The following is a 26,071-nucleotide window of genomic DNA, read 5'->3' on the forward strand; positions in this document are numbered from 1 at the left end:
TTTTCCTCTTTCTATGTGAGATGGTGAAAGCATTACACATAGAAATAGGAAGTACCAAAGAGAGTATGCAAGATAGGCACGCTAATTTCACACAATTCCAGCTTTGCAAACTTAGTAAGTCTGGAATTGTGTGAAATCCATGGGTGGATGCAGGAGAACGCACATGCTCCACCCGTGGAACGCCCACCACTAAGGAATGCAAGGGTGACGCAAAGGCTTAGTAAATGTGGGCCTGGAGGTCTTCAGGTCGAGAGGACCCTGAAGGCAGCTAAAGCACTACTGATAGTATTACAAACAGGGCAGAACATGCTCTCGTCAGGACAAACAACTGTCATATGGGGAAAGCTACAAAATGTACAAAATATTAGCGGGTTAAACTTAGGCCCAAAACAGTAAAGTCATATATGGTATCACTAAAAGACAGGGAGCGGAGAACGGTCCCAAGGAAAGAAGGGAGCTGGTGCTGTTACAGGACTTATTAGAGCTACTGATACAGAAGGGACATTGCAATCAGCGTCTCTGGGAAGAACCCAACTATAAACACCCTAACAAGGCAAAGAGAAGGTCTGGAAACACCCATAAAAATAGCAAAAATCTCCAGGGTGATCAGAACATCTAAAACAAATGAAGCTCTAGGGCGAGATAGTTTTACTAGGAACATCTATAAAAATATGGGGGAGTACCCCAGATTCATAATCCCTTGGTAAACAACAACTAATAGAGACAAGGAGCTGTACTTACCAGAAGGCCACCCTATCACAGGAGCAAAAGAGGAGAAGAAGAGGAGAAACATTAACAACAACACAATAACACAGGAAATAAAATATTAAAGCACAGTACTGGAAGTAAACGTGTCCCTCAATCGACAATGGTTGGAAATCGATCAAAAACCAAGCACCACAATATGATCCCCACTCTTAACGTCACATTTACATAGCATATCAATCTATGAAAAGAACTCACATTCTACAAAACAAATATACAATAACACAAAATGTTGAATTATGTACATTCTCTTGACTCACCCATGTCAATACTTATCTATAGAAACCTAGACTTCTCATCAATGAGTCCAAGACTAGGGGGCCGATTTAAGTGCTGGTGATGTTGGTATCTCCCTGCCCGGGAGGACCATAGTTTGACGACGGTGGAGAGACTACTCTGTCTTTGATGTGGTCTTCTCTCATGGCCCAATGGAGCAAGGGTCGTTGAAGGTTTTACTGTATGTCCGCCTACCTAATTTAGATGGGCAGACGTATAGTAATTTTGTAATGTCTGTCACTTACAGGAAAAACATCGCATCATGTGGCACTGAAAAATGCTCAATGCTTCTCTTGCCATGGAAAGAATCTCCTAGGATGAGGGGGGGCATTGTTTATTTTTTATTTTAAAGAAGAAAATCTTACTTTGGGATTTTCTTTTTAAATTTGAAATGAATTGTAACTGTCGCGTATGGCTCCGTCATGTTCGATGGAGCCATCGGGCAAAGTTATTATGTAATGACTCGAACCACCTTGACGGCCGTTCCTGTCAATGCTTTAAATGTCCGCCGGCCCAACCCACATTTCGAGATTTGGTGGGTGGCCTACCATTAAGATTGAAATTATGCTGTTAATATTTTCATCAGTTTGCTACCCAAACTCTATGGCGTGCTGGTGTCATTAGTCTTATGTTACATTTCACGGAACAACTAAAAATCTTAGGAACATGATTTAACTTCTTATCGCATTGGATACATTACAATGTCGATGACTCCTTGTTTATTGTAAACTGACCATTATTGGTTTATATTCTTCAAAGTTCACTCATAATTCATCAAAACTATTTAATTTCAATGTCATCATTCAATCCATACAGATATAGATCGTGAGTCTTTTGATCCAAAATTATCTTTTATGAGACGTCGTTTTGTCGCCCCTCGATATTGTCTGAAGCCCAGATGGAGGTGAGGGACTACGACCGTAGGAGGTGGAACAGAGAGGCGCGGGGTCAAGGCAACTCACAGAGTCTTGGTGCAATAGGGACGATGTCAGAGGTTTTCAGGAACCACACACGGATATGAACAATTGTCAGCCATCCCATGTGACATGAGTTCCCCATGGCCCAAGAGCTCCTCATACTCAACTGTGAGAATCTTTAGCCATTGACATTATGGGACCAGTAGTACAATAACAAGAGTGTGTCATAGTGATCATGGATCTTTACTCAAGGTGGCCGGTTGTCAAAGTGGTGCAGAAAGCTGACATCAATGCCAGTTTATTGTTTTTGGACCATGTGTTTAGTTTGGAAGCGATTCCCGCCACCATTTTTGAGTGACAATGATGAGCCGTTTCAGTCTAGTGCTTTTGAGGAATATTGCAACAGGATTGGAGTTAAACTTAAAAACAATTCCAGCTGGAAATGGCATGTTTGAGAGTTTCAACTGTGTCATTAAAGGGGTCATCCAAGCCGCGTGTGTCAGTAGTAAAGATTGGGAAGTCCATTTGTTGAAAGCTGTGTGGGTAGGGCCGGACTGGCCGTAGCGGGCAAGGGGCATTTCCCCGGTGGACAGACAGGGTGGGGACCGATTTTGCTGCAAAAACGGCCCCTGTAACAAAATCGTCTCAAACCGGCCCTGGCAAACAGCTCGGCTGCACCCCCAACTCCCTGGGGGGCCGGCCGAGCACTTTGCCAGTGCCGGTTTTGGTTCCCAGTCTGGTCCCGTGTGTGGGCTTTAGTTACCTGGGATGAGGCGACTGGATAATCACCCTTTTTGATAATGAGAGGGAGGAATCCAAGGACAAAGTACAAGCCTGGATGTTTATTCATTGCCTGTGTGGGACCTCGGTCCATGGAAAATGTTAGAAACAGCAAGGCCAAGGGACCTCAAAAGAGCAAAGCTTATCATGATCTCAAGCATGGCACCAAACAAGCTAATATAGCTGTTGGAGATTGGGTTTGCATAAAGAAACCTGGTTTGGTGACGAAAGGTGATAGCAAATTGTTTGATCCTGAAGAAGTGTTGGAGGTTTTGCATAATGCGGATGGGCTTAGTAATGTCAAGGAGTGGAATCTCAAGTGTGTGGCTGTGTGCAGTCAGGATGGATGGAGTGACAGGAGGGTGATATATAAAGATTCGGGTTTGCTGGATATGGGTGATGCTGGAAGTGAGTCTGAAACCCAGGGGGATGTGGTCGAAGGATTAGAGGGTCCCAGAACAGAGGTGCCAAGTGACCCTGGGAGTCCTTGGACTGATACATCTTGTGTTCTCTCCTCTACTGGAGGGAATGTCATCCCAATGTTGAAAAGAGTACAGCAGAAAAAAGGTTAGGAAACTACCTCAATGGTTGAAGGACTTTATAGTAGATGGATGTAAGTAACACTGTTTTGTTGTAAATTAAGGGGGGTGGTGTTCTGTGATATTTATTTATGTTTAAGGGGGGGATGGGTTGTGGGATTGTGTAAGTTTCACCATGAGTTCCTCCATAGGTCTCATGTTGAGTTATTGCTTGTACGGGGTTCAACACTCTTGGAATATCAGGGGATTCTTGCCAGGGCAGATAATGGCTGGCATCGTACTGGGATCTTCGTAGCGCATATTTACATTCACCATTACGCCAAGGGGGTTTCTATGATCCTTCCTATAATTACTTAATGACGCTGGGGTTTCATCTTGATTTACTATCTTCACCCTCCCTTTTCCATTTGTAATAATACTGCCAGACTTCTTTTTCCTGCCTCTATGTTGACACTCATTTGGGATTTCATGCCACTGCTCACCAAAAGTGGCTTCTCTTACTTCATCTTTATATCTGCATTTGTTGTCCTACCTTCTCTCGTCTTTTTCCTCTCACCTCTGTCATCCCTTTGTTTGCGCCATTTTTGTTTTTCTTCCTTATTTTTCCTCTTCTCCTTATAACCTACATCTTTTTTTGTGGTGGACTTCTTTCCTGATTTTTTGCTCTCTTCTTCTTCCTTTTTTTATGAGTCTGGATATGGTCAGCAGCACAGATCTGAGTAGGACTGGATGGCAGGCGAGGGGTTATGGCTTTTATCTCAGGCTGGGACCTAAGTGTGAGTAGGGTTATTTTCAGTCACTGTAATTTGAGCAGCTGTAGCTATCAGCAGAAGCAGAGCTCTAAGAGAGTATGTATATCCTCAGATGCAGAGTACTGAGTGAGTAAGGATATCATCAGAAGCTGAGCTCTGAGTGAGTATGGATATCATCAGAAGCAGAGCTCTGAGAGAGTATGGATATCCTCAGATGCAGAGCTGTGAGTGAGTAGGGATATCACCAGAAGCAAAGTTCGGAGTGAGTATGGATATAATCAGTAGCAGAGCTCTGAGACAGTATGTATATCCTCAGATGCAGAGCTCGGAGTGAGTATGGACATCATCAGAAGCAGAGCTCTGAGTGATTATTTATATAATCAGATGCAGAGCTCTTAGTGATTATGGATATCATCGGAAGCAGAGCTCGGAGTGAGTATGGATATCATCAGAAGATGAGCTCTGAGTGAGTATGGATATCATCAGAAGCAGAACTCTGAGTGAGTATGGATATCATCAGAAGACGAGCTCTGAGTGAGTATGGATATCATCACAAGCTGAGCTCTGAGTGAGTATGGATATCTTCACAAGCTGAGCTCTGAGTGAGTATGTATATCCTCAGAATCAGAGCTCTGAGTTAGTATGAATATCATCAGAAGATGAGCTCTGAGTGAGTATGGATATCATCAGAAGCAGAACTCTGAGTGAGTATGGATATCATCAGAAGATGAGCTCTGAGTGAGTATGTATATCCTCAGAAGCAGAGCTCTGAGAGAGTACATATATCCTCAGATGCAGAGCTCTGAGGGAGTAGGGATTTCACCAGAAGCAAAAGTTGGAGTGAGTATGGATATCATCACAAGCTGAGCTCTGAGTGAGTATGTATATCCTCAGATGCAGAGCTCTGAGTGAGGAGGGATTTCACCAGAAGCAAAGTTTGGAGTGAGTATGGATATTATCAGCAGCAGAGCTCTGAGATAGTATGTATATCCTCAGATGCAGAGTACTGAGTGAGTATTGATATCAACAGAAGCAGAGCTCTGAGAGAGTATGTATATCCTCAGATGCAGAGCTCTGAGTGAATAGGGATATCACCAGAAGCAAAGTTCGGAGTGAGTATGGATATCATCAGTAGCAGAGCTCTGAGACAGTATGTATATCCTCAGGTGCAAAGCTCGGAGTGAGTATGGACATCATCAGAAGCAGAGCTCTGAGTGATTATAGATATAAGCAGATGCAGAACTCTCAGTGATTATGGATATCATCGGAAGCAGAGCTCTGAGTGAGTATGGATGTCATCAGAAGCAGAGCTTTCAGTGAGTATGGATATCATCAGAAGACGAGCTCTGAATGAGTATGGATATCATCACAAGCTGAGCTCTGAGTGAGTATGGATATCTTCACAAGCTGAGCTCTGAGTGAGTATGTATATCCTCAGAATCAGAGCTCTGAGTTAGTATGAATATCATCAGAAGATGAGCTCTGAGTGAGTATGGATATCATCAGAAGCAGAACTCTGAGTGAGTATGGATATCATCAGAAGATGAGCTCTGAGAGAGTACATACATCCTTAGATGCAGAGCTCTGAGTGAGTAGGGATTTCACCAGAAGCAAAGTTTGGAGTGAGTATGGATATCATCAGTAGCAGAGCTCTGAGATAGTATGTACATCCTCCGATGCAGAGTACTGAGTGAGTATGGATATCATCAGAGGCAGAGATCTGAGAGAGTATGTATATCCTCAGATGCAGAACTCTGAGTGAATAGGGATATCACCAGGGGCAAAGTTTGGAGTGAGTATGGATATCATCAGTAGCAGAGCTCTGAGACTGTCTGTATATCCTCAGGTGCAGAGCTCGGAGTGAGTATGGACATCATCAGAAGCAGAGCTCTGAGTGATTATTGATATTAGCAGATGCAGAGCTCTCAGTGATTATGGATATCATCGGAAGCAGAGCTCGGAGTGAGTATGGATATCATCAGAAGCAGAGCTCTGAGTGAGTATGGATATCATCACAAGCTGAGCTCTGAGTGAGTATGAATATCATCACAAGCTGAGCTCTGAGTGAGTATATCCTCAGATGCAGAGCTCTGAGTGAGTATGGATATCATCAGAAGATGAGCTCTGAGAGAGTAGGAACATGATCAGAAGCAAAGTTCGGAGTGGGTATGGATATAATCAGTAGCAGAGCTCTGAGACAGTATGTATATCCTCAGATGCAGAGCTCGGAGTGAGTATGTATATCCTCAGATGCAGAGCTCTGAGTGAGTATGGACATCATCAGAAGCAGAGCTCTGAGTGATTATTGATATAATCAGATGCAGAGCTCTCAGTGATTATGGATATCATCAGAAGCAGAGCTCTGAGAGAGTATGTATATCCTCAGATTCAGAGCTCTGAGTGAATAGGGATATCACCAGAGGCAAAGTTCGGAGTGAGTATGGATATAATCAGTAGCAGAGCTCTGAGACAGTATGTATATCCTCAGATGCAGAGCTCGGAGTGAGTATGGACATCATCAGAAGCAGAGCTCTGAGTGAATATTGATATAATCAGATGCAGAGCTCTCAGTGATTATGGATATCATCGGAAGCAGAGCTCGGAGTGAATATTGATATAATCAGATGCAGAGCTCTGAGTGAGTATGGATATCATCAGAATATGAGCTCTGAGTGAGTATGGATATCATCAGAAGCAGAGCTCTGAGTGAGTATGAATATCATCCGAAGCAGATCTCTGAGTGAGAATGGATATCATCACAAGCTGAGCTCTGAGTGAGTATGGATATCATCACAAGCTGAGCTCTGAGTGAGTATGGATATCAGAAGATGAGCTCTGAGAGAGTATGAATATCCTCAGAAGCTGAGCTCTGAGTGAGTATGGATATCAGAAGAAGAGCTCTGAGAGAGTATGAATATCCTCAGATGCAGAGCTCTGAGTGAGTCTGCATGAACAGGAGCAAATCTCCGATAGAGTCTCTCTACTATCAGAAGCACAGCTGTCTTCATTATATGGAACAGAACCCTGAGTGAGTCTAGTTATTATTTGAAACAGATCTCTGAGTGAGCTGAGCTTTGAGTGGCTGTAGTTTGGGGTAAGCTTTGTTAGCATGTGTATCATTAGGAGAAGAGCTCTGAGTCAGTAATCAACATTAGCAAGAGCAGAGCTTTACTATGTGGAACAGAGATCAAAGGGAGGTGCAAATGTGAGTCTGAGCATCGTCAATGTCCATGTTTTGAATTACAAGTGTTACATCTTCACAGCAAGAAGCTTATTCATTTTCATTATTATTCACTTGTCAACATCCTTCAAAGCTTGATTTCCAGAGCTGCACTAATTGTTAACTCAGAGAATTGTAAAGTCATACTTACAGCATCGTTGGCTCCACCCTAACAGGGCAAAACAGAACAGTGTTAGGTACAGGCCTCAATATTGAATGATGGAACAAAAGACACATATGGGCATATTATCAAGGACATGCGATAATTATCGATTTTCATTATCGCCGTCTATCGCTGGAGTACATCGCCGTGTTAGTGGCGTATTAGCAACGCTTTGCAGAATGGTGATGTACACTCCAGCGATAGATGGCGATAATTGGCACTTGCGTGAGAAAAGCGGCGATAATGTTAGTGCGCTATTGAAAACCTTGCTGATAGGGGAGTGTGGACTTAACATGTCAATCCACCTCCCATTGTGAATATAGCTTAGTCAAGTTTAAAGCAAGTGTTAAATTCCGGCAATAACCGCGGTTAGCGCTGCTTTTCTTATCGCTTGACCCGCATTGATAATAGGGCGATGTTGTGGTGGCGACGGATTCCATGAGGATTAGGTGAGGAACGCCTATTTTGCATGTCATTAGCGATAAATATCGCTGACATGCAAAGTAGAAAGAAAAAGGCAGCTAACTCAGGGAAACTCGCGCTAAAGCTTGTTAGCAAGTCCTTGTAAATAGTGAGTTAAAAAAATCGACGCTTATTCAGCGCTATGTGCCGAAAAAGCGGCGATATGTCTCTTGATAATATGCCCCATAGGCCGCAGCTCGGAATCAACAGAAGAAAAACTAATTTGGAGAAGGGTTCAAGCTCTTCTGGAGAAGGGTTCAAGCTCTTCTGGAGAAGGGTTCAAGCTCTTCTGGAGAAGGTCAAGCTCTTCTGGAGAAGGGCTCAAACCGTCCTCCGTTGATGGAACTAACTGGGACCTTTGTGTTTGAAGGCAAGCTTCACCTGAAAAGCACTGCAGAGAATCTTAGAACTATATTTAATGAAGGGAGGGTGTGCCACTAGAATGTATATGCATTCCTGCCTCAAATTGGATGTAGTTAACACAACAAAAGTACTGCCAATGCTGCACTAGATATGAAAAAGATACTTCAGATCATGGACTGAACAAAACAGTGCCACTATAAACCACTTTTTCCGTTTGATTTTAATCAACAATTTATTGGGGTTCAATACTTCATTAACTCATTTTTAAGCACGGTTTTATTTGTACAGAACAAATTAGCAAAAATAGTAGAAAAAAACAATACAACATTAATATTTACATTGCCTACATAAATAAACACGACACTGCTACTGGCATACAAAAGTCAATCATACCATACATCCATACTACTCAATCATACTGTGGGACATTTGAGACAAATATTCAATGACAGTTTGACGATTTTTTGAAAAGAGGGGGGGGGCTATCGAAGACTTGTTTACAGCCTAATGGTGGTAGTTTGAAAGTGATTAAGTTGTTAATTGTGCGATTAGCCCACAGCGAAGAGGTCTACGCGTTTCGAATCCCTCAAGTTGTGGGGATTCTCATCAGGACCAGATGCTCACTAAAGGGAGAACAAAAAAGCTAAATTAGACCAATTGACCCTTAAACACTATAATTTCCTCGACGCAAACCTTGTGCTCGAATCTTACCTCGCAGCCAATGCCAACCAAGGGGAGACTTGCGAATATGGAATATAGACCTTTTCAAAAAAACCTTTAAAAAGACAGAAGGAGGGAGAGTGGATTTAATATAAATGTCGCCTAAAGCGCTGGTGGATGCGGTAGCGGTGTTAGTCCAATAATGAAAAGCGTCTTACTTGTCAGCCTGCCGATGTCGTGTATCTTTCTGCTAGCGTGGGTTGAGGTTCCTCCGGACAAAGTACCGGCTATTAGAAATGATGATTCATGTTTCGGAAAGACTTTAATTGTCGTCTGAAAGAAATAAACCACACCGGAATGGAGTGGTTGCGTTATTCTAGCCTACAAGGAAAATGCGGGAAGGCTCAAATGTAGCTCGTTCAAATGTTCTCTTACCTTCCGATGTAGTTTGCACAAGTTTTACAGGGAACCCGTAGTCCGTGCTTGTGACGCCAATGCAGGTGTTGTTCAAGGTGCAACAGGAAGGAATCTCCTTTTACACTTCCTGTCTTCGTGCACGGGCGGAATCTGGGATATGTAGTTTCTATCCGCTGGGAAGCTGATTGGAGTAAAGGAGGACTGCTTGAATCGGGCGATGATCGCAATGTCGATGTGGAGGCTCATGGGATTTGTAGTTAGACATCGTGGTATGTTCAACTTTATTGACAAAAACACCATATCACGCTACTTCGCAATCCAATGAATATGCATGTGAAATGCAAAATGAAACGTTGGTGTGGTATGATGAAGCTGTGAAGCAGGCATCATTAATGACGTTATTTGGCAAGACATTCAGTAAACAGGAGATGTTCTAACAGGAGCGGATTCATAGGTTGAAAATCTCTGACATTTCATTCAATCCCTCGACTGATGTATTGAATTTAATTATCAACATCGCTTCTCTTTGCAACAGTTTGGCATCCAGATCTCCTCCTCTGTGTATAACAATAATCCATTTTCAACTTATATCGGACATTGGGTAAGGTACATCGACGACGTGTTCTAAACTTGGACTGGAGAAGAAGACCAACTGCGAGACTTTGTCAATTGGCTGAACAATAGAACACCGGACATTAAGTTCAGCCTGAGCTTTTCCAAAGTCAAAATACCGTTTTTGGATGTGGAAGTCTACCCAAGCGAGGGACACCTTGTATCCACACTGTACAAGAAAAAAACCGACAGAAATAAAGCGTTACTCTATTCCAGCAATCACCCACGCAGCCTGAGGGACAATCTGCCCTATGGATAATTTTTAAGAATCCGTCGGAATTGCACATTCAAGGATGAATTTCTCCTTCATGCAGAAAAACTAAAGACTAACCTCTTAGTAAGAGGATATCCTAAAAAACTTTTGAAGAGATCCATGAAACGTGCATGGTGGACCCCACGGGAAGTTCTCTTTGAAAGGAGAGACAAATCCAAAATGGACAGGATTGTCTGTGTGTCCACTTTTACACCCACGTCCAATTGGCTTAAAAAGATCATCTCCCAAAACTGGCACCTGGTAAAAAATTTGGACCCTTCCCTCAAAGAACCCCCACTATTTGCTTTTAGAAAAGATAGAAGCATAGCCAATCAGATCGTGAGAGCTGCTCTCCCAAAAACAAAGGTCCCGAATTTGAGAAGCTTTCTAAATCTTCCTCCGATTCAAGGCCACCACAAATGTGGTACATGTGTGTGCTGTGAATCTACTTTGGAAGGCAACCATTTCATCCATCAGGACATTCATTGGAAACATGATTCCTTTTCAAACTGCAAAACAAAATTTGTAGTATATGGGATATTATGTCCATGTGACAAACTTTATATTGGAAAAACAAATCAGGAAATAAGGTTCAGAATCCAACAGCACAAATCAAGAATACGAAAAAATGTGCAAAACGCTCCTTTGGTTAACCATTGGCGTCTTAACAACCATGCAGAAACAGATGTCAAATGGACTGTGATTTCGAAAGTTACACAAGACAGCAGAGGAGGAGATCTGGATGCCAAACTGTTGCAAAGAGAAGCGATGTTGATAATTAAATTCAATACATCAGTCGAGGGATTGAATGAAATGTCAGAGATTTTCAACCTATGAATCCGCTCCTGTTAGAACATCTCCTGTTTACTGAATGTCTTGCCAAATAACGTCATTAATGATGCCTGCTTCACAGCTTCATCATACCACACCAACGTTTCATTTTGCATTTCACATGCATATTCATTGGATTGCGAAGTAGCGTGATATGGTGTTTTTGTCAATAAAGTTGAACATACCACGATGTCTAACTACAAATCCCATGAGCCTCCACATCGACATTGCGATCATCGCCCGATTCAAGCAGTCCTCCTTTACTCCAATCAGCTTCCCAGCGGATAGAAACTACATATCCCAGATTTCGCCCGTGCACGAAGACAGGAAGTGTAAAAGGAGATTCCTTCCTGTTGCACCTTGAACAACACCTGCATTGGCGTCACAAGCACGGACTACGGGTTCCCTGTAAAACTTGTGCAAACTACATCGGAAGGTAAGAGAACATTTGAACGAGCTACATTTGAGCCTTCCCGCATTTTCCTTGTAGGCTAGAATAACGCAACCACTCCATTCCGGTGTGGTTTATTTCTTTCAGACGACAATTAAAGTCTTTCCGAAACATGAATCATCATTTCTAATAGCCGGTACTTTGTCCGGAGGAACCTCAACCCACGCTAGCAGAAAGATACACGACATCGGCAGGCTGACAAGTAAGACGCTTTTCATTATTGGACTAACACCGCTACCGCATCCACCAGCGCTTTAGGCGACATTTATATTAAATCCACTCTCCCTCCTTCTGTCTTTTTAAAGGTTTTTTTGAAAAGGTCTATATTCCATATTCGCAAGTCTCCCCTTGGTTGGCATTGGCTGCGAGGTAAGATTCGAGCACAAGGTTTGCGTCGAGGAAATTATAGTGTTTAAGGGTCAATTGGTCTAATTTAGCTTTTTTGTTCTCCCTTTAGTGAGCATCTGGTCCTGATGAGAATCCCCACAACTTGAGGGATTCGAAACGCGTAGACCTCTTCGCTGTGGGCTAATCGCACAATTAACAACTTAATCACTTTCAAACTACCACCATTAGGCTGTAAACAAGTCTTCGATAGCCCCCCCCTCTTTTCAAAAAATCGTCAAACTGTCATTGAATATTTGTCTCAAATGTCCCACAGTATGATTGAGTAGTATGGATGTATGGTATGATTGACTTTTGTATGCCAGTAGCAGTGTCGTGTTTATTTATGTAGGCAATGTAAATATTAATGTTGTATTGTTTTTTTCTACTATTTTTGCTAATTTGTTCTGTACAAATAAAACCGTGCTTAAAAATGAGTTAATGAAGTATTGAACCCCAATAAATTGTTGATTAAAATCAAACGGAAAAAGTGGTTTATAGTGGCACTGTTTTGTTCAGTCCATGATCTGAAGTATCTTTTTCATATCTAGTGCAGCATTGGCAGTACTTTTGTTGTGTTAACTATATATTGACTTGGCCTTGCTGCCTTTCAAGTCAAAACCCAAGGTTGTTCCTCAAATTGGATGTAAGCTTCTCTGAATATCTTTAATAAATACATTACATATAAAAAATCTCTCTAAAATGTCATCAAATTAGGGGTCACATTGATAGAATAGAACGTTTTTTTGGCCCTGTGCAAATACAAAGTGAACATGAGGTGGGGTGGAAACTACGAAACCTATTCTTGCAGTGCCAAACACATTAAGAAAGAAAGAACAAGCATTGTCAAAATCAAAAGGTCTGGACCTGGCAGGCTGGTGCTATGGTTATGTTTTTTAATACTTTTTATCGTAAAGCAAATTCCACAACAATTAATGGAAACATGATGTTCTGAACAAGACATGGCCACCATTCGTTTGCAACAAAAATGAAAGATAAGAAAATATTCACTAATGTTACCATGTTACCAGTGGCGGCTCGCCAAGGGAGTGCTGCAGGGCGGTGAAGTGGGGCTGGGGAGGGGCAGGGTGGAGGAGGTAGTGGACTCCGACATACGACGGAAAGAAGTAAGGTAAGTAATTAAATAACATTTTTTAATAATACCTTGCGCACGCTGCATCGCCAACTCGGCAATGCAGCGCGCGCAAGGTAAATTGTTTTATTTATTTAATTACTTAACGTACTCCTATCCGTCATATGTCGGAGTCCACCACCCCACCCACCCTGTCCCTCCCCCGCCCCGCCTCACCACCCCTCCCCCCGCAGAACTCTCTCGGCAAGCCGCCACTGCATGTTACTAGTGATGCTTTTTAAATGCCAAGGCTTTTAGTCATGCCTTGAATTTTCATATTATTATTATTCTCGGTGAAGGAAACAATATTAAATCTCCACCTAAACACTCACTCAAATCGCACAAGCGACAACGTCAAAATGTCACTAAAACACTTGACAACAGGTACAAAAGACACAAACAATAAATCACCATCAAACTGGACACCCAAAGTGTAGCCAAAATACACAGCTGGTATTTAAAAGTAAACATAAATAAATAAATAAATAAATAAAATAAAGCACAGCTTGAGGCAGGTTTGTCACTGGAGAGAAAGGACTGCAAGGGACAGGGATTGGGGGTTGAAGGACTGGGTTTCCTCAAGGTCAGGAAAATACTCTAAGTGCTTAAACACAGTACATTTGTTTTGTTTTTTAAACAAAATCCCCCGATCTGGGTTCCTCAAAAAATCCAGAATTATCATTTCACTTGTTTAAATTACAAAGAGACATTTTTGTGCCCTAATTCTGCCAGCATGTTTGCCAATATTGAACGCAGGGATGATTTAGTTATAGACTATCATTATTATTTAACGGTGAGAGCGCTGTTCTTTACCTCACAGTTCTTTATACACATTTTCCAAGAGGGAGAGCAAGGCAGTGTCCCTGTTACCCCTCGCTGTGTCTTTCTTTCAATAATTCATATCTATAGGACGATAATCACGCCCTTACCAGCGACATCGCTGCTCATGGTTTATTCAGTGTCACACTGGGTGAATTGGGAAATTGGTAATGTTAGTTTTGTCATGCATTTAATTTTACTTTGTTTCCCTCACAGTTATAGGCCTAAAGACCGTACCTGTAACCCATGTTCTGTCTAGATCAATGTGTCCTCACTGACGAAGACGGGTGAGTGCTTCCTCTCACTAAGAATACACTATCCAGGAAGCCCTGAAGTGTAAGGCCTCCATAAATATTACTCCATATATATTTCTTTGTTCCTGACAAAGGCCATAGACCCTTAGGGGCTGTTCCACGCCGAAACATGTCAACCCAACCACTAGGTGTCGTGGACCAGTGACTCATCCATTAAACACCATTTTGTTTTTAGACTTATCCTTATCCTACTCTTTTCCCCCAATAAAGATTCACCTATAGGATAGGAGATAATTTTATTCTACACACCACTGTCAACATCCAGACAGCCTCCCTCCTGGTGAAGGTTTTGCTGTCACTTGTAGAACGGGACACGCCCCGATAATGACGCTATCCACCAAACCACACTAGGCTGAGATTACATACACCGCAGTCTGTGAACGTGTGGTTGAGGGTCTCTGAGACAAAAAGTTCTGAGACTCTCTTATTGAGACTTATGTAGTTCAATCCCCCCTTTCTGATAGATACTCAAAAAAGAAATCATCTAACTGGACATCCTGACTGTAGGAAAAATAAGTACCTGACACTGACAATTTAGACCTGAGACAGTCTGACCTAAACCTGACTATCCAGATATGAGACAGCCCTGCCAGACCCTGAATATTCAGATATGAGACAGCCCTACCTGACCCTAACTATCCAGACATGAGACAATCCTACATGACCCTGACTATCCAGACATAAGACAGCCCTAACCGACCCTGACTATCCGGACACGAGATAGCCCTACCAGGCTCTGTCTATTCAGACATGAGATAGCCCTACCTGACCATTACTATCCTGACATGAGACAGCCCTACCAGACCCTGTCTATTCAGACATGAGACAGTCCTACCAGACCCGGACTGTCGGTACATGAGACAACCCTACCTGAGCTTGACTATCCGGACATGAGACAGTCCTACCTGAGCCTGACCAACCAGACATGAGACAGCCCTACCTGACCCTAACTATCCAGACATGAGGCTGTCCTACCACACCCTGAAAATCCAGGCATGAGACAGCCATAACTGACCCTTACTATCCGAACATGAGACAGCCCTACCTGACTCTTTCTATCCGGACATGAGACAGCCCTACCAGGCTCTGTCTATTCAGACATGAGATAGACCTACCTGACCATTACTATCCTGACATGAGACAGCTCTACCAGACCCTGTCTATCCTGACATGAGATAGCCCTACTTGACCATTACTATCCTGACATGAGACAGCCCTACCTGACCCTAACTATCCTGACATGAGATAGCCCTACTTGACCATTACTATCCTGACATGAGACAGCCCTACCTGACCCTAACTATCCAGACATGAGACAGCCCTACCTGACCCTAACTATCCAGACATGAGGCAGTCCTACCAGACCCTGAATATCCAGGCATGAGACAGCCATCCCTGAGCCTGACTATCTAGACATGAGGCAGCCCTATATATGACCCTTACTATCCGAACATGAGACAATCCTTCCTGACTCTTTCTATCCCGACATGAGACAGTCCTACCTCACCCTGACTATCCAGACATGAGGTAGTCCTAACGCACTCTGATTATCCAGACATGAGGCAGCCTTACCTGAGCCTTACTATCCAGACACGAGACAGCCCTACCTGACTCTGTCTATCCGGACATGAGGCAGCCCTACCGGAGCCTGACTTATCCAGACATGAGACAGTCCTACCGGAGCCTGACTTATCCAGACATGAGACAGCCCTACGTGAGCCTCACTATCCACACATGAGACAGCCCTCTTCCTGAGCCTGACTATCTGGACATGAGGCAGCCCTACCTGACCCTTCCTATCCAGATATGAGACAGTCCTACTGACTATGACTATCTGGATATGAGCCATGAGACAGCCCTGCCTGACCCTGACTATCCAGACATGGGGCAGACTTCCTGACTCTTACTATCCAGACATGAGACAGCCCTACCAGACCCTCTCTATTCAGACATGAGACAGCCCTACCTGACCATGACTATCCAGACATGAGACTGCCCTGCCTGACTTTTCGGACATGAGGCAGTCCTACCTCACCCTGACTATCCAGACATGAGGCACTCCTACCTCACCCTGACTATCCAGACAGGAGACAGCCCTACCTGAGCCTGACTATCCAGACATGAGACTGTCCTACCTGATCCTGACTATCCGGACATGAGACATCCCTACCTGACCCTGACTATCCGGACATGAGACAGCCCTACCAGACCATGTCTATTCAGTCATGAGACAGCCCTACCTGACCATGACTATCCAGATATGAGACAGCCCTACCTGACTCTTACTATCCAGACATGAGGCAGCCCGATCTGACCCTATCTATTAGGACAAGGGGCAGCCCAGCCTACACATGTAAACTCCTTCATGGCACCTTAGATGGAGGGTAAACACACAACATGCTTAGGATTGAGGTACGTAATTAAAATACTTTGTAAACCACAACTGACAGGTACGTACCAGAAGACCACCCTGGATTCGGAGAGAAAAAGGAGATGATAGAACGATTAGAAAAAGAGTTCTGTAAATAGCACACTTAAATCACGCTAATATTTTATTATATTTTTACTTTCTAAAAGCTTCTATTTTTATACCTCAATTAATCTAAATTAACTAAAAAAGCCAAGAAAAGAAAACACTAGGGGTCTGATGTAAATCTTGGCAGACGGGTTACTTAGACACAATGGTGAAGGATATCCCATCTGCCGAAATATAAATCCCATTATATCCTATGGAATTTATATTTCAGCGGACGGGGTATCCGTCACAGTTGTAACCGAATAAACCCTACACCAAGATTTAAATTAGGCCCTAAGTCAAAGTTTTGAAAGGCAATGTGCCTGGGCACTTGTGGTGTTCCGGACAATCTCTGAGTAATGTGCTGATTACTGTAGAAATAGAAATACAGGCGTATGTAAAGCGCAGAGCTACCTCCGGAGAGGCGTCCAGGCGCTGGGGGCCATCAAGAAGATTGAGCGAGCTATTGCCCAGAGTCACATGGTGCTGGACTAACCTGCCGCCGGCGATCGAACCGCGAACCCCATAAACCGGAGTAAGGCACCATGGCCACTGCGCCACACCTCTTCCACTGTAGGTACTCACCTCAGATTCCTACTGACAAACTCTGCAAGTATTCGAAAATGTCAATCACCTCCTATGGAAACCACCCAAAAGAATTACATGAAAGTTCATCAATGCCCCTCACGGGGGGTGTTTTCATCGACGTACTATACAATGACAAGCACTTGGGAGACTGCCACCTTCCCCGTACTGACAGTTCTTACAAAAGAAGGTGTGTACCACCCCTCGACTGCCACCATGTTACTTGCCAAAAGTAAAAACATGTCCAGGCCTCCATACAGACTCCCAGTTAGATCTGCCCCTTAATGGACTCACACAGGATGCTTTGTTCCCTCACATAGGGTCTCATTTATGAGAAGTGACGCATTGCTGCGTGAAAGCAGCGATGCATCACTTCCCAGTGCGCCCTCCTTGCGACATGATGGATGCGTCATATTTACAGTATGACGCATCATGTCGCAAGGAGTTACAGATACGTCAGTATTTCTGACGTATCTGTAGGCGCTAAAGTGACGCATTGCTGGAGTGTGTCACAAAAGAGACAATGTGAAAGGGCCTGCGTAGTCTTTTGCCTGCTGTGAGGCACGCGTAAGATATTGACGCATTTGCACCCTAGAAGTGGCGCAGTGAAATTTCGTAGGTTTCACTACGTCACTTCTACGATACTTACTTATGCGGGAACGCCCACCCTGCATACATTATACCTGATGCAGGTATAATGTAGCGCAGGGGTTTACAAAGTGAGACTTTCAGTCAACATTCTATTGCCATTTATTTATTCTAGAATCACTCAAATAATACTCCCTCCCCTTTCAGAACGAAATATAGGTCATTGGATCAGCCCACCTCAGCCATTGAACTCCTTCAAATTCAGTAAGAGACTGCATTTGACTTTGCACAAGTATACATACACCCACAAAATAGCTCCAAAAACAATCGAGAATTTTAGTCATTGTACTTCCTGTTGATGCTGGGGCTTATGTATAGTAGGGTGTAATCTTCTATTCACATTACACTCAAGCTAGTGTAAGTTGCAATGTTCACTTGTAACTATCAACCACCTTAGATATATTTATGTATCTTTTGGAAAAACAAGCAAAGGCACTAGAATAGCAAGAGTGTATATGCAAAAATCGAGGGTGAAGACACAACCCCTCAGCTTTATGATTGACATTTCGAGGAACTTTATCTGAGTTCAGAGTGACCTCTAGTAACAACTTGATTAACTACAGCAGCTCTGAGACCCTTGCACTTCTTCCAGATATACTGGTGTTGCAGTTACACGTGTAGGAAACTGGGTTACTGGCTGAGGGGGATGAAACCCTACTCAACAGCAACCACAATTCTTGTCAGCGTGAAACAGAAGCAAACCCCAAATTAATCTGTGCTCGACCCTTCGGTAGCTTGGCATGAACACATTCAAGCTGAACTCTGTTGAGTTGTGTCACTATGCGTCATTCCGATGAGCCTCGGCAGCTCGGTTTTGGCTGACCTCACATCACTCGGCATCAGTTCTAATGCAACTGGCAGTTGTACGGTGAGGCTTTGCGCTGTGATTCCACTGAGGCTCACAACTGTGTAGTGAGGCTTTGCAGGGTTTTACGGTACATGGTGTCGGCTCTGTTGAAGCTTGCAGCTGTGAGGCTAGGGTTTGTGGGACTCCATGCTGCTTAGCACTCGATTTACAGGTGAGCTGGTAAGGCACCTGTACCCCAATTCCAAGGGTCCAGGACTAGAGGGGTACTACTTGGGGGGTGCTCACAACAGACTGGGTTCAAGAACGTTGGAGCCTTTTCTGTCCTTGAGGCCCTGATCAGCAGGCCAAGCAACTAGCCCCTGGAGTCAATTTGGTGGTCCTGGGTTCAAGATGCAGGTCAAGTCCTTTCTTACTCCGACAGCAGGGCAGCAGAGTAGCAGCACAACAGAGCAGTCCTTCTTGCAGCACATCGTCAGAGCAGTCCTTCTTCTGAGTCTTACCTAGGACCAGATGTGACTTGACGAGTTGGGACTGAAGGTCTACTATTTATCCTTGGTGCTAGCTTTGAATTGAAAGAAGCTTCTTGTGTTCTCCTCCTCCCAGAATGTCCTGCCTCCCTGTCCTATCTCCATGTTGGCTACACGCATAATACTAGTGTGAAGTTTTTTGTGTGTGAACAGATCAAAGCATATTGATGTGTAAGTAGTGCTGTGCACAGTTCCACCCCTCCACCCTGCCTGAGATTGAATATCCAGCCACACCTAGTCCCTCTATTGTGTGGCTGCCTGGGAGAAATATACAAAGAGCAACTGCTAACTACACCTAGACATGTGACCCATGAACAGACTGCAGGCACCAATTGATTAGGACAATAAAATGCCAACTTTATAAAAGTTAAATAAACAAATCACAATGCCAATACTGATACTTATTTCCCTGTATTTCAACTGACGCATAGAATTGAATAAATGTCAGCCTGGGTACTTAATTCCAATCAATTTTAATCCAAATGAATTCGAAATTCACATAATTTCATCAAGTGAGAGAATTTTTTGAACTATTTAAAAAAAGGTTTTAAAGCAACAAAGTGAAGAACCTATTTTTTATGACAACAATACACTTTATAATTATAACCTCTTTATACTCCAACTTTCAGCCTCTCTCAATCCCATTCACACGTGTCACCACTATGGTTCATTCAGACCACTCACACTCCAATATTCCAAAAAACAAACACTTCTCAGTGTTTACACTTAATAACACAACAAAATCATGTACAACAGAAATCCAAACAGGAAATCATTTCTAACTTACTCCAAGGTGCAGCCTTGAAAAACTAAACAATTCATCTCTATACTGCACCATCAAGAGGCTAATTTTTACACTTGTTTGGCTAAAAAGAAAGGTCGACGCATTTCAAACCCCGAGTTTGCTGCTTTCGGGTGCTCCTCAGGACCATAAAGGGGCTTATTCATTAATTTCGAGATCAGCCGATCCCTGCTTCTCTTTAAGTGAATTCATTAAAATGGAGGCTGGTATGCAATCAAAGTTCTTGTGTCTCATGAATCATGGCACGACTCCTACTCTTTATTTGAAATCCGCACGGGGCCTCTCACTGTGATCTTTATATGAGTGAGATCCAACTTTGTGTTCCTTTCAGTTGCAGAAACTTTTCTTTAAACGGAGTCACTCTTCTCACGCCGCCTCGAACTTCCATTTTAAGCAAAGGCGACTGGAGGTGAGAGTCCTGCGCCACAGGAAGAGCTGGTTGGAAATGGTGGCCACAGTCATCAGTCTGGAGACAGTGGCAGGAAATGGGGATCTGGACACAGCTCGATATGACCTGACCCAACAGCAACAGGGTGAGTAACGACCAGGAACTGGGGGGATGGAGGGAGATGGGCCCAATGGCACACATGAACAATAATAAGCAGCACACTGAACACCCACAAAGAGTGTGGAACATGTCCCTGATACCCTTAGCACACTGCACCACACATAGAAACACCAAATAGGCCCCCGTCCACAATATGCACAAATGGGTCCCCCTTCATATCACCAATGCCACAAACTACCCACGCACATGTGCTGAATCCCAAAAAGCAGCGGCTCTGTGAGCCACACTGACAATGCAATTGACACTGCATGACAGATAGAATGGCTGCAGTCACAATACATGACAAGGTGCACAAGACGACTTCGTGGTGGCTGAGTGTGGACCACATCCGTAAAGGAGCAGGTCACACTCTGACACATTGAAAGTGCACCTACAACCCATGATGTCAAAAACACATCTGCAGACAAACAATGCACAAGAGTACAAAAAAGCCATACAAGAGCACAAATGACACAAGATGCAATCATTCCAGCACCCGAAAAGCACACAAGCCAAAGGCACACTGACTAAAAGGGATAAGGGGCCGCAAAATCAGAGCTGCAGGGCAGACTCGCCAACAATGCAGCACACACACAGAGCAAGCACAGTACACCAACATTGACGACAATCTCGTACAAAGTGCAAACCTTACTCCACAGGACAGAGGACACAACTGGTGCCGCCCGTGCATAGCAACTGGCAAATCACATCTGGCATTTCATGACACTGTGAGATGATAATGTACGAGTACAACCTCACATTCGTCATGAAGTCGAAATGTCCACTGTCTCCCATCAAATAGCCAGCTTCACCAAAACAGCCAAAATGTACACTGTCAGGCAGTCTGAATGTAACATCTCCAATGCGTGAACATACATGGAACACACTGTTAACCTGCATATCCCCACTACATTGCAGAGGGACAATCAACACCTCCTGCAGAGCAGACCACACATCTCTACAGTGATGATGAAGAGGACATCCTGCACATTTGCCCAGACACCCTCCAAGGGCTCGTGGGCAGCATCTGTACACCACCCCCAGGAGCAGGGCAGCCCAGCTGCATCACGGTGACACCACACCCTGCACAGACCACACAGGAGGAAGCACACACCACCACGGCTGGCTTACAGCACCCCCACGACCAACACATGGAATTCCAACGCCGTGTGTTAGGGTGCCAGGAGAAGATGGCTGATCAGCAGCGGTTGGGGTTGTCTGAGTCCCATCATGCTCACCAACAATCATTGGATGACCTCGCTGGGGCCATTCCTCGGATACAAAAACTGTCTAGTCAGACAGGCTCCAGCGATGACAGCACAGAGTTGGCACAGATGCGGAGGACAATAGAGACCATGGAGCCGATGCAGGCTGGAAGTAGGGCTGCCATGGATGAACACCAGCGAGATGTAGCTGGGATCTTCCATACCTTGCAGATCCTCATCTTGCCATTTCTGCCACAGAGCCTGTCCCAGATAACTGCTGCTGGAACTTCGATACACACATCTCCGCCCCCTGATTTGTCACCTTTGCACCCTAATGTGTCAGTGCCCCACGGTGATGCAGCCATAACACCACCACACAAACCGGATACACCGGACACAGAAGACGTCTCAGAGGAGTAAGATATGAGAGTAATGACTGTGTGAGGAAGGAGGCAGTAGATCAGTATCCGCCACATGGCCTGTCCCTGCCTGGTTCAGCCCTATGGATCATGGCCTGGAACAACATCCCCCACTGTTCCCTGGAACACTCAGCGACATTCACCTGGACCCCGACATGGCCTACCATATCTGCTCTGGTACCAATGACACAGCAATCTGGCTGCGGACTGAACTCTTCCTCTTCAGATTAACCTTGCATTCCAGCAAGGACTCTGGCTGTCCCACCACTGGGCAACCACGTTATGTGTGCTTGAACTGGCCATGTACCCCTCCAGATCTGACACTCCTCAGAATGTGAATAAAACATTCCAAATCACACAGATGTGTCATGTCTATGATCTTTCACGTATACAAGTGTGGATGAATGTAGGGACATTGATTGCACAAAAAGACTCACCCTGGTAAATGTCATGTATGCGCATGTTTGACCCTGACCCACATGGCCAATTAGATGACTGTGAAGGTGTGAACTAGCTGTGGCCTCATTGCACATGAACAACAATTTCACAACCCCCCAACGTAGCCTCACGTCCATGTGTCATAAAGGGCTGTGTGTGGAAATGTCAAAATCGGTCGCACGCCTGCAGTAGTGTCCCACATCGCATGTGGCTACAGAACATCTGTTCGCATGACCTACTCACACACATCAGTGTGGACACAGTCAGTTTTAATGGATCACATTGATGCACATGGCAAGAAGTTGGACACCATACTCACATTGCTGAAGACATGTAAGAGCACAGGTCTAGCAGCAACTATCCCAAACACAATGTCTGGCTCACAGAGGTGGAGCTGCCAATATGGATTGACCACCAGTGTACATGCGGCAGTCTGTCCCTCACAGTGTACGGACAATGCTCATTGAGGCACAGGATTTGTCATACTAATCAACACTCATCACAGTTGCACACTGGTGAAGTTGCGTAGACTTTATTAGCATGTGCGTGTTAGTACGGGTAAGGAATGGGCCACAACAGGCAGACTAATGCTTAAGACACTTACAGGCAGAATGGGAACGTGTCGAGGTGCAAGTAATGGGGAGGCAAAAATGAACACATATCCTTACGGATGGCAACGGTCTCAGCCCACCTTGCCTTGCTGGTCGAGTCATGTGATGTTTGGCATCTGCTCATTGCCCCGTGTCTGGGGACACGACTCACAGCCCATGGGACCTGCATGGAGCTGTACCATTGGACTGCGCCGACTGTGTGCTCTGCTGACAGTGAGCAGGCGAAAGGGACCAACAAGGTCACATGTCATGCTACATAATAATAATAATAATAAGCAAATTTGTAAAGCGCATGGCTACACTAGCTAGTGTGTCCCCGCGCTGCGACAAGGCCCGTTCCAGGCAAGTAGGGTGAGGCAAAAAAAAGGGATCAGACAGGGGAATTACCAGTTGGGAAAAGCCACGTCTTGAGCTTTCCCCGGAAGACAGTCTCCGATGATTCGAGCCGGAGCCCTATTGGAAGTTTATTCCAGTGTGTGGCCGCTAAAAAGCGTAAGGAGCGCCCGCCCATCCTGGCTCTTCTGATAGTCGGGATGCTGACCTGACCCGTCCCACTAGATCTTAAACAACACATGGGGACGTATGGGATAAGGTCATGCAGACAGGAGGAGCCCTTCTTCTGCAGAATGTGGTGACTAATACACATAGCTTTAAAAAGAACACGTTCACTCACCAGGAGCCAATGAAGGGAAGCCAGCGCCTTGCTAGATGAGGCTCTCCTCGGAAGCATTAGAACGAGACGCGCTGCCACATTCTGGATGCGCTGGAGTCTCTGAACACATTTAGTATTTGCTCCCAAGTAAAGAACGTTCCCGTAGTCCAAACAAGATGTCACAAGGGCGTGGACCATCGTTTTCCTCGCTGACACAGGGAGTACATCTAAGGTCTTCCGGAGACTGCGCAGGACCCCAAAACAGTTTCCAGTCACTCGCCTAGTATGAGTTTCAAAAGATAGTTTCGTATCTAGCCACATTCCCAGGTTCTTTACCTGATCCCTAGGTGATTGGGTAGGACCCAGTATCTGAGGTCACCATGCAGAGGACCGAATCAAGGGAGCCTTACCTATCAATAGAACCTCTGTTTTATTGCCATTAAGTTTAAGGCAATTAGAGGCTTTCCATGACGCCAGTTCTTGAAGACACGTTGAAAAGTTAAGGCTGCCTCCTCTGAGTCTTGGGTAAGAGTCACCACAAGTTGTGTGTCGTCAGCGTATGACACTACACTGACTCTAAACTTCCCTACAATCTCTGCCAAGGGGTTAATGTAGAGATTTAAGAGAGTCAGGCTAAGTATGGAGCCCTGAGGGACCCCTTTGTTCAGCTTGACGCTTTTGGAGAGGAAAGGTCTCTGCGACACCTGAAAACTGCGGTCAAGTAGAAAGGACCTTAACCATTCCATTGCCATGTGTGTGGTCTCCCTCCAACAGTATGTCAGATTTAGGAACGTTGCATAAAGACGTTGTGCAGCTCCACCCATGGGGCTGCATCACCTTGCACAGGTGTGTGACAACACGCGTAGGTGCAAGCACATGCATTCTGAGTCCGGGCGAATGCAGACATGTCTACTGTTGTCCTGGGATGTGTGACCATACCTCCATGATGCAACAGAGTGTTTGGACCTGTGGCTCTGGGTGTCAATCAGTTATGGCTGCAGGAAGGTAGTTACTCGTCCATGAATGCGAGCGTAGCTTCATAGGCAATCAGTTCCAGGAGTATATCGTTCTCAAGTTCAAGGAACACGAGTGAGAGCCAATCCATTAACTGGTCCGGACAGATGTGCTCCGTCCATGACGTTTCACCAATCCGCAACACAGCCCAATAGGGGAGCGCCACAATCTGGTCACTGCACACGATGACTTGTGCAATCTCCCATCCACTACTACCAGCACATACGCCACAGATCAGGGCATCCCATGCATGGGTATCCCGGTAGCACTCCTGTTTGTGGGCCAACAGGGGGCACATACACAAGTCATAATCCAGTTCATTTAACATTTTGTTGGATAGGCAGACCTCCATGGGCCACTCGAATGTGCATGATTGACAGTGGAACCAGGGCTGGACGCATGTGACGTACGCAAGCCGGAAACTCAGACGGTACTGATTCGCAAAACTGCCATTGGCAGAGCTCCCAACAGATGCAGCATTCGTGCAAGGTACAGTTCCATGTGACAGGGGTTCTTCATGTGTTCGGGATTGCCTGCCATTGTGTTTGTTGGTCTCGTACTACCGGCACTCCTCAGACCGGCAGCAGTTCTGTGGACGATATGCCACAGCTCAGAGCAATAAGTCGTATGTGTGTTCAGCGTTGTGTCGTATGTTTTTTTTTAACATATATGATGGGGGCATACCATACAGGTGTAGCTCGTGCAGGGACAAGTGTGTGTGGGGTGTGGACACATTGGTCTTTCATTAGCGCAGTTCGTGGTGTGGGAGTCGGCGGAGTCTGGTATGGCATCTCACTCAGGGGCTGCCGGGCGCATTGAAGACCAAGGTCGGAGGTTTGGATGTCTTTCCACCTTGTGCATTGAGACAAAGGAGCTTTCATGCCTACTTTTTGTCTGACTACTGCCTGCATTTCTGAAATGTGATGTGGCTTTTGTGCTGAAATTGTTGCCAGGCCTTAGATTTAGGGTGCACCAATTGCGCAACACATGCACAGTAGGCCTATATGAGCCAAGGGCCCGATTGTCCTTGTTCAGTCTCTCTCTCTCTCTCTTTCTCTCTATCTCTGTCCTTTGATGAGTGCCTGACACACCTTCTTATCTTGGATGTTGTCTTACAGGCTGTCACTTTCAGATTGACCAGGGATGACCTGCCATGACTCTTCCAAATAGTTATTTGGGGAGAAATGTGG

General features: G+C 44.8%; 1 long non-coding RNA gene across 1 annotated transcript in view; it reads right to left on the bottom strand.

Annotated features, from left to right (window-relative positions):
- LOC146859564 (uncharacterized) overlaps positions 1-26,071 on the bottom strand; it is a 72,264-nt gene that overhangs the window by 2,072 nt on the left and 44,121 nt on the right. Inside the window, exon 3 of the long non-coding RNA XR_014979033.1 lies at positions 7,401-7,418. This is a non-coding gene — a long non-coding RNA (uncharacterized LOC146859564). The remainder of the gene's footprint in view (positions 1-7,400; positions 7,419-26,071) is intronic.

This window comes from Triturus cristatus, chromosome 3_1 (assembly GCF_964204655.1).
Source record: "Triturus cristatus chromosome 3_1, aTriCri1.1, whole genome shotgun sequence".
NCBI lineage: Eukaryota > Metazoa > Chordata > Amphibia > Caudata > Salamandridae > Triturus > Triturus cristatus.